The sequence below is a fragment of the Pituophis catenifer genome, unplaced genomic scaffold (assembly GCF_029215685.1).
Source record: "Pituophis catenifer annectens isolate HBS135680 unplaced genomic scaffold, rPitCat1.0.hap2 SCAF_1, whole genome shotgun sequence".
Lineage (NCBI taxonomy): Eukaryota > Metazoa > Chordata > Lepidosauria > Squamata > Colubridae > Pituophis > Pituophis catenifer.
Genome location: NW_027256881.1, coordinates 51,387,337 through 51,398,063, shown reverse-complemented (window position 1 = coordinate 51,398,063; position 10,727 = coordinate 51,387,337).

Genomic DNA, 10,727 nt, shown 5'->3' with positions numbered 1-10,727 from the left:
AGAACTACTTTCGCTTCTGCTTCAGCGCGGCAAGCCTCTCGACGCCTTAACTCGCCCGCTGTAACTGACTGAAGGCGGGGAGACCGCCACCCGAGGCTTCCTTCGGGCCTTCTGACGGACATGCTCTCCCCACCCGCCTCCAATTAACCCCGGCGTTTTGGCAACGGGCTGAGCTGAGCGGCGCTTTAAAACCTTGCCCGCAGCCAGCGCCGTCCCCTTCTAGGATGTTGATACTGACGCCCCCATTAATATCAACTGGAGTCTCCAAGAAGAGGCGCGCGGATGCCCAGATTGCGGATCCTAAGTCAGGGATGGCTAACCTTTTTGCCATCGCATGCCAAAAGTGGAGGGGGGAAGCGGGGGGGGGGGGACACACACGCACGTGTGCCCACATCCATAATTCTATGCGCCCCGACCCCCCTCATGCTCCCCCTGCTTTTGGCACGTGATGGCACGGTGAGCCCAATAGGCCCATTTTTCACTCTCCCCAGGCTCCAGAGCCTTTCTAGGAGCCTGGGGTGGGCAAAAACAGCCTTCCCCACACACCCCCGAGGCCCTCCGGAGGCCAGAAAAAGTGTGTTTCCTGACTTCTGGTGGGCCCAGAAGGCCCGAAAATCAACTGGCCGGCACATGCATGCATGTCAGAACTGAGCTCGCATGCACACCAATATGGCTCCACGTGCCACCCGTGCCCTAGGTTCTCCATCACGGTCCTAGGTTGTTGAACGAGGGTGGTGATAAAAAAAGGCGGAGAGGAAGGAGAGACGAATGTGTGGACGGATATTAAAGTCCAACTTTGTGTCTACGTAGAGGCCGCTTTTGGCTAGAAACCGAAGGAAATGTTACATTAAATTTTGAGGTTTGACGATTAGAAATGTCTATGATTACATAAATATTTGGTTTTATTAAATTTCTGATCAAAAGGTTAATGTATGTTATATTTATAACTATAGAAGAAAGGTGGAAACCATTTCTCATCTTTATTTTTCACTCCTTCCCGTAATAATGTTTCCTTTTTATTTTTTGTAGAAAGTGCCAAAGAAGATTATCAACACATCTTTCAACTTCTCTATTTTGTACCTGTAAGCTTCAGAAATAGCTGCCACACAGGAGGAGAGCATTTTCAAGAACAAGTCAATGGTTCTAGTGAATGCCTATTAGTAACAAACATAAATTCCAGAATAGGAAAAAGGATTAAAATATAAAAGAACTGATATAATTACTTTGTTTTAGATAACAAGTGGAGGATGCGGAGAAAAAAAGTATGAGATACAGAATCTGGTTGTTAACTTATAACAATAAATGCATATTACATATTACAAATAAAATTGCTTTCTCATCTGAGGGTATGCATGCAGTGAAGCCAGGAAAAAAAAATGAGCCAAGTGGACCAAAGGAAGAGGATCCACACTAAGTCCAAAAGTGATTATTCCTGCAAGAGATAGTCCCAAAGGTGCTTTTTTTTTTCTTCAGGAGGAAGTGGACTTTCTTGTTTTTCTTTGAAGATGCTTCGCTTCTCATCCAAGAAGCTTCTTCAGCTCTGACTGGATGATGGGGAATGGAAGGATTTATACTCCTTGCAGATAGCTGGTCATCTGCATTCTTTCTAAAAGTTGTTGAGTTGTTGAGACCACTTGGAGGTTTATCTGTGTCCTTGGGTACAAATGGATGTGGAGAATTCTTGGCTGCAGGATGTTTTCTGCCCTGTGTCCCTTCACTGTTGAAGATAGGTGCAGGCTGTTGGGGATGAGCATGTGTTGTCTGCATCTCAAACTGAAGTGCAAATGGTTCCTTATTAGTCTGCAATTTTTTGGGAAATCCGTTCATATTCCTGAACCATTCAAAGGGTGTTCATCCCAAAGTGCATAGCTAAATGTCTATGGAGATTCTCAGTCATCCAGGTCATGGTTAGCCCAAAGGTGCTTTTTTCCAAGAGGCAATTGGACTTTCTTGTTTTTCTTTGAAGACATTTCACTTCTCATCCAAGAAGCTTCTTCAGCTCTGAAGGGTGTTCATCCCAAAGTGCATAGCTAAATGTCTCTGGAGATTCTTGGTCATCCAGGTCATGGTTGTCCCAAAGATGCTATACTGAGGAGATATTTGTTAGTAGCCAAAGGAGAATTGGCAATCCCAAGGACCAGGTTACTTCCAGGTTTTTAAAAAATCTAATCATGATCATACTTTTTTAAAATAAGAATACATAAAAAAAACATTCATACAAAAAGAGTGAAGTTTATTTGAATAAAAATAATTAATAAGCCAGCCTTTGCATGTTTCAAAAATTATTTGGAAGAAATGATAAAACAAACAAGTGTAACTGCTAGTTATTAAAGCTATAGGAGTCTGAAAGAAAGCATTGCTGCTTTAAGACTAAGTGATTATTTACTGAATAACAGAAATCAAATCTATAGCACTTATTAAACCAACTTATTAGCAATTATAGAAAAATAGGGTTCCCACTGTAGTTGGCAGGGCAAAGACAAAATTGACCCCAAAATAGCTAAGCAGGTTCAGTATTGGATAGACTACTAGGAAACCCAAAGATGTAAAGCTCAACTCTGAAGCCAAAAAAATATTCTGGAAGAAGGCAACAGCAAGATATAGATGGACTGTATGAGTTTAAAGTTGGGCAGAGTACAAGTTTAATAAATAATGATGCATGCATATATTACACTTATTATAAGCTATATTATACTATCATGGCATAATCCTGCATAATATAATTGCATAATAGAGAATACAAAGTGGCTCTCCAGTTTGGTCTAGTTAGTAGTTAAGGCACCAGGCTAGAAAGTGGGAGACCATGATTTCAAGTCCCACCTTAGCCATGAAAACCAGCTGAGCCAGTCCCTCACATCCCAGGCCATTTCACAGGGTGGTGGTTGTGGGGAAAATAGGAAGTGTGCTGGATATGTTCACCAATAATTTGAGTTATTTCTTAAAAATAATAAAGGGATATAAATTAAAATATGGTTGTCACAGCCAAATTTTCAGACTGGATTATTTATTTTTATCACTACTATTCCTTTAGTCCCCTGATGTCACTTGGTGTTGAGCTCTAATAACTTTTATATACACTGCTCAAAAAAATAAAGGGAACACAAGCAGAAGACATCCGAGATCTGAATGAATGAAATAGCCTTATTAAATACTTTGTTCGTTACAGACAGTAGTTTTGTGATCCCTTTAGTTGTTTGAGCAGTGTATAAACTACTGTCTGTAAAGAACAAAGTATTTAATAAGGCTATTTCATTCATTCAGATCTCGGATGTCTTCTGCTTGTGTTTCCTTTATTTTTTTTTGAGTAGTTTACTATTTATAGCTAGTGCAAATGACCCTTTAGGCCACGGGTATCAAACTCGCTGTGTCACATTGCCGTCATGTGACATTTTTTTGCGGAGCTTGCGTGGGCATGGCATCCACATAACACATCCGGGCCGCAGGCCACCAGTTTAATACCCCTGCTTTAGGCCATCCTTTGATTGGCTATGGAACTACTAACTTCTTATTGTTTTAATCAATGGAGAAAAAAATGCAGCTTTGTTTTTTTAGCCAATTATCCACCCAGGGGGAAAAAAGGTTTGGTTACAGTGATGCAATTCAAATTAAATCATGTTGAAAGTATTGTAAACATATGGGAACTGGATCATGGAACCGGATCATGGTCAATAAGAAAAGGCAAACTGAGAACAAAGCAGCAAATGATTAGGCAGCACTTGTGAAGGGAAGCAAAATCAGGTCGCTCTTGATTTTTATCTTTGCACAACTGGTATAGGAGTGAATGATTAAACATAAAGAGACAGGGATGGGGTTTTTGCTGATTCGGTCTCATGCTATTTTGAGACAATTGTTTCTGTGGTCAAGACTGTCAGAACAAAGCAATTTAACAGGTCAAAATACCTGCTCTGTTCTTACGGTGTATATTTGATAATGTTCTTGTCAGATGTAAATGCCTTATTCTCCAATGTGTAAATAGTATATGAACGGGGTATCAGGGGTTAATTTATTCTTCACTCCTTAATGTATTCATAATTCACCACTCCCACATCTAGCTCCTCCCATTGTATATATAAGGAGCTGTCTGCATCCTTTTCCTTGCTTCTATCTGTGAATATTCAGTGAATATAGAATGCCTGTTGTAAATAAAAGAAAATATATTCAAACCTCTAACTCTCACTAATCTTATTGAGTCTGATCCTGAAAATATTGCAACAAGCTGGTAGCAGAGGATGGTTAATTGACTCAATAAAAACTTAAAAATGTCTAAGAAAGATAGGCCCAACACCAGGGCATACAGCAAAGAAATGGAAACAGAACAAGAAATAACCAACGAATCCACAAACGCAATTTCGAGAGAATCCGAAGAATACACCACTGAAGACGAAGAAATTATAGATGAAAATGATGACCAGGAGGAAATCGAAATAGAGAATAACGAACTCAGGTCAGAAATATTAAAACTATTAAAGAGCCAGAAGAACGATGAAAGCCTCATCGCGAACCTCCAAGATATGCTGAAGAACAGCGGAGCAGCGAGAGAGAAAAACATCACTAATGAAAAGTCTAAAGACCCAAAAATAGTGAGTGATATGACTGCAGAAAAAAATATTGTGAAGAAGAAAAACGGTGATCCAGCGCGAAATTTTGAATGGCAGCCATCTTGGTTTCAACAGGCCTCCAAGGTGAGCGAAGCAGAGCCAATCAAAAAGCTCAATTCAAAATTTCTGGCGCGAAAAACGTTATCAGACAACGAAAATGAAAAAGAAGATTCAAACTCCTCAGAAGAATCAGAATCAGAAAGTGAAGGTGATTCAACAAACTACCAAATAAAATCAGCAATGAAAACGCTTTTTGCTGCATTTGGGCCAAAACTAAAAATTACTAAAAAGCTAACGAAGAAGCGAGCGAGCAAGCCAATGCCTCAAGACCTGCCCGCTCCCATCCTGACTACGAGAGCGCCGACGCCCGAACCCAGAGAGCCCTGCCGATACCGCCCCACGCCACAGACCGAAGCAAGCACCAACGCCCTCAGAAGAAAAGGAAGAACAGCCGCCATCGTCAGGACTCCCAAAATCGAACCAGAGACCGATTCATCTGAGGAGGAACGGAACGAGTGAGCTGCAGTGAGGAGAACCTTTCACGACGACTCCAAGGAAGAAATGGACAACGCGCATGCGCAAGACTACGCAGACGGCCCGGGAAGACATGAACTGGCGAGGAGACCGTGCAGGCTCGTTGCGAGCATCCCCATGCCGTTTTGTAACTTTCTGCAGTTACGAGACCACGGACTACCTCAGGTTGTAAGTAATGGACCTAATAATGTCGGAAATTTACCCAGTGACTTCCCAAAGCTAAGGGTAGATGGCATTAATTTGCAAGAATGGTATCAACAGCTCCAGGTTGTCTTTATGAAGGAAAACTTACTATTTTTTATCACTAGTCCCCCAAAAAGACCTTGGACTCTAAAAATAGATTGTTTACACCATAGAGCATTTTTCTTATTAATATCTAGTGTGTCTCCTGCAATGTATCACAGCATTAAGCCAAATCTGACTGTTTCAGAAATTATTCAATGCATGTTTAATTTGTTTCACAGTGACAGTGTAGCTACCACCACAAGGATGTCTAAAGATTTCTTTTCATCTAGGATAAAACCAGGGGTTTCCATAAGTGAGCACTTAATATCTTTAAACAAAATAAGAGCTGAGCTGCATTTGAGGGGGGAGGTGATTTCAGACCAAACAATGAAAAGTGTTATTATCAACTCACTTGATCCATCATGGGACAATTATATAACACATTTAGACACAATCAATTTAGGATACTTATCCATAGAAAGTCTATCCAATAAATTAATAGCAGAAGACAATTCAAGAAGGAATCGTTCTAACAATCACATAGAACACAAACCATATAGGAAAGTAGCTTTCCAAGAAAAATATAATGAAACATTTAAATGTCATAACTGTGGATCCAGGGAACACAATAGGAGAGATTGCCCCAAGATTTCAAAAGAAAGACATAGGTCAGAATATAGAAACAAATACAATTATAGACAGTCTTCCATAGATAGACATAGATATAGAAGCCCACCAAATTACAAAGAGAATAGAGGGGGCAGAGATAATTCAAAAGATAGAAAATCTGGTTCACTAAATGGATTAAATAAACAAGACAACACTAACATACAGCAAAATGAGAACAATAATTGGCTTATTGATTCTGGAGCAACTAATCACACCACTAATAACAAAAATATATTGTCTTCATTTATAGAAGATAAATTTGTAATAAAGGTAGCTAACCAAGAAAAGGTTCAAGTATTAGGTAGAGGGAATGTAACCCTGCCTGGTCTAGGAAAAATAGAGGGGGTATTGTTAATACCTGAAATACCTCATAACATACTACGTGCCATAAAACTAAGTAGAGATTCTGACATTAACATTGTTTTTTCTAAAGGAAAAGCGACTTTGGAGAAGAATAAAATAAATATAGGCACTGTGATGATTAAAGGAGGCCTACCTTATCTGATAACAAAGGAAAAATGGTTGCATAACATTGTTTCAAATATGGAAGATTGTATTGAAGTAGATAATGAAAATATTAGCAACAGTGACAATGATGAATGTAAAATATCTCATGATCACATAGATACACACAATAAAAAAAAACCAAAAATAGGTAAGCCAATTCATGATGAGTGTGCTCACATCTTACATAGGAAGTTAGGACATGCCAGTTTTCCTGTAGTACAAAAAATGACTGAACACGCAGAAGGTGTTAAAATAAAAAATTGTGAAAACTATTTGGAATGCTCAGTATGTAAATCTACAAAACTAAAAACTAGTCCCAGACCAAGAAAATCTACTAGATCAACCAACAAAATTTTTGATTTAGTACACATGGACTTAGTTGGTCCATTAACTCCATCAATCACTTATAGAAAACGTTACTTCTTGACAATAGTAGACGATTATAGCCGCTATGGATTTGTTTATACATTAAAACACAAAGATGAAACCTTTCAAAAATTTAAGGAATTTTACAAACGCATAGAAACACAACACAATATCAAAATAAAACAAATCATGACAGATAGGGGATGTGAATTCATGTCTAAAGAATTCTCCCAATGGTTAAAAGACAAAGGAATGTTACATTACACATCTAGCCCATTTTCTGCGTTCCAGAACGGGATTGCGGAGAGGAAGAACTCAACATTACAAACCATGATTAGATGCACATTGGAAGATGCTGGCTTAAGCAAACAATTCTGGTCAGAAGCCTTACATTATTCAAATTACACACAGAATAGAACCTGGTCCAGCATCGTAAATAAGACACCATATGAAGTGATGTATAATAGGAAACCAAAATTAGCACACATGCACATATTTGGAGTCACTGCAGACGTACACATACCTAAGCAATTAAGAAGAAAGGGAGAAAACGTATCCAGAAGACTCAGATTTATGGGTTACGAGACAGGCACTAAAGGATACAGATTCATTGATAATAATAACAAATTTATAGTCTCCAGAACAGCTGTGTTCCATGAACAGGCCAACTGGTCTAAAATACATCTTAATGAAATATTTCCAAATAACAACAAAGATACAAAATCTCATGAGGAAGAGACTATAGAAAAGCAAGATATCAACAAATATAAAAACAAAACCAAAACATGGACAAATAGCCAACACAAAATAAAAACAGATACACTAACAAAAAAGGAAGCAAGATATTTGCATGATAACGATAGTAAACCTAAAAAAACTATTAGAAACACCAGAAATCAAATACCAAATAAATACAAGGATTATATAATGCATATGGATGGTGAGCCTACAACACCTAATACATATGAGGAAGTGTTAAAACTCCCTAGTAGAGAAAAAGAAAAATGGGAATTAGCGATGAAAAAAGAGATGGAAAGTTTACAAGGACTAAATGTATTTACACCTGCAGTTGCACCTAAAGATAAAACAATTATTGGTACCAGGTGGATATATAAAATTAAGAACTTAGAGGGAGGCAATACCCTATACAAAGCTAGACTAGTTGCACAAGGTTATGCACAGAAATATCCGGAGGACTATACTGACACGTATTCCCCCACAGTAAGAACAGAGAGTGTCAAAACAGCTCTAGTGGTAGCATCAGCACTCAATCTTGATGTATTCCAATATGACATACAGACTGCGTATCTACACGCAAAACTAGATAAGGAAATATATGTAAGAGCACCTCACAGTCAATACACAAACAAAAATGAGATTTGGTTGTTAAACAAGAGTTTATACAGGTTAAAACAATCTGGTAAACAATGGTATGATTGTTTAGTAAAAGTACTTAAAACCATGGACTTCAATGCTACCACTGCTGATAACTGTTTCTTTGTCAAAAAGGGTGATGATTACATAGAATTTGTATTGATTTATGTGGATGACATTTTATACATAGGAAAACATAAAGAGAGAAGAGAAACTTTTGTAACTAAGCTAAATGAACATTTCTCGTTAAAATCTCTAGGCAAAGTAAACAAATATCTTGGTGTTCAAATTAATAAGACTAAAAGAGGATTCAAACTTACTCAGAGAGATAAGATCATAGAACTTTTAAATAAATGCAATCTAAATAATGCCAAACCTTGTGATACTCCTATGCAAACTGACTTTCTAAGAAATACTGATGAATCTTCTCCCGAATTCAAAGATAACACATTTTATAGATCAATCATAGGTTCACTTCTTTATATATCTAATTGGACAAGACCAGATATCGCTTTACCACTCAATTTATTATCCAGACATGTCAGCAAGCCAACAATGTATCACTGGGAAGCTGTTAAAAGAATTTTAAGATATCTGAAAAGTACACTAGACTTTTGTTTAATGTTAGAACCTAACGATAATAAAGAACCAAAGCTTACATGTTACGCAGATGCGGACTGGGCTGGAGACACCTCATGTAGAAAAAGCACATCTGGCTACATATTCCTCTTAAATGACTGTCCTGTTTACTGGTACACTGGTAAACAAGAACTAGTGGCCACTTCAACGACAGAAGCAGAATATGTTTGTTTATCCAAAGCTGCAAATAACCTTGTATGGTTTAATGATTTAATTTCAGATGTTTGGAAAAAACCTGCTTTGCCTTTTGTTATGCATGAAGACAATAAAGCAGCCATTGAAATATCTAGATCTGACGCCATTGGACAAAGGTCCAGACACATAGATATAAAATTTAAACATGTGAGACAATTATCTCAGGATGGATTTATTAAAGCAGTACATTGTGATACTTCAGAACAATTAGCTGACATATTGACAAAGCCTTTACCTTCTAAGCAGCACAAATATTTAACTTCTAAATTGTATGTTTTGTATTGTCCTGAATCTGAATGTAATTGGTGTTGTATAACGAATCGGCATTTAGAGGGGGATTTGTCAGATGTAAATGCCTTATTCTCCAATGTGTAAATAGTATATGAACGGGGTATCAGGGGTTAATTTATTCTTCACTCCTTAATGTATTCATAATTCACCACTCCCACATCTAGCTCCTCCCATTGTATATATAAGGAGCTGTCTGCATCCTTTTCCTTGCTTCTATCTGTGAATATTCAGTGAATATAGAATGCCTGTTGTAAATAAAAGAAAATATATTCAAACCTCTAACTCTCACTAATCTTATTGAGTCTGATCCTGAAAATATTGCAACAGTTCTAAAGTAGAAACTCGTTGGATTATAGAATCCTAAAGTTATTGATTCCCTATGACCCAATTTACAAGTGGAAACCACACAATCTGTTTGAAGCAAGTTTATTTGAACACACAGAGAACCGATCTACCCAGTACAAACAAACTTTATATAGTCTTATAATAAATGTTGACCAGCAGTGATGTCATCTATGGTTAATTTAGGTTAGATTTTCTGTTTATAGTGAGATATGCAGCAATAAAGGGGAAGTTGGGAGTAGTCAGTTTTTGTGGTAAATTACTTCCTGATTTCCATTTAAAAGCACAAGTTCTGATTTAAAATAATCTGTGAGACAGCATTTGCAAATGTTTAAGCAAGTTATTAAGCAGGTTCACTTTGAGTTCAGGGGCGCTGGAGGTTTTGGTTCAAGAATTTGTTTTACTCCTTCAATATCAGGGATCCAAAAATGGAGAATAAATTTTCAATGTTTCATGTTACATAACCCTTCAATCCAGAAAAATACATTGCATGTAAATACCAAACTTATTTTTGTATTACTTTGTAAGGTTTCTGCAGGGAGGTAACTTTTGACTTTGACTTGACAGTCAAAATGGCAGCTGGACTCATGCTATTGAAGCCTTCCCCTCTCTCCCCTTTTTTCCCCACACAATGCATTAAAGAAACAGGCAGGCTGATAGCTTGATGCTAGCTGAACAATATAAAATGATGAATATAAAATAATAGAATCCTTCAAACAGGGAAAGTACCTTTTAAAACCTAGAGAGAGCAAAAGTGATAACTTCTATAGGAAAGGAATCCCATTCAGAAGAAAAGGTCACAAATAATTTTTTCAACACCAAGTCAACTAGGAATTGGATCAAATTATATAGAAACAAGCTACCAAAAGTTAAAAAGAGATTAAATTACTCATGGGGCTTTCCTTCTCTTTTTTCATCTTCCTTGCGAAACTGACAAACTATAGACATGCAGCAGGAAACTCCTGACAATGATAGAATTAGGAAGAT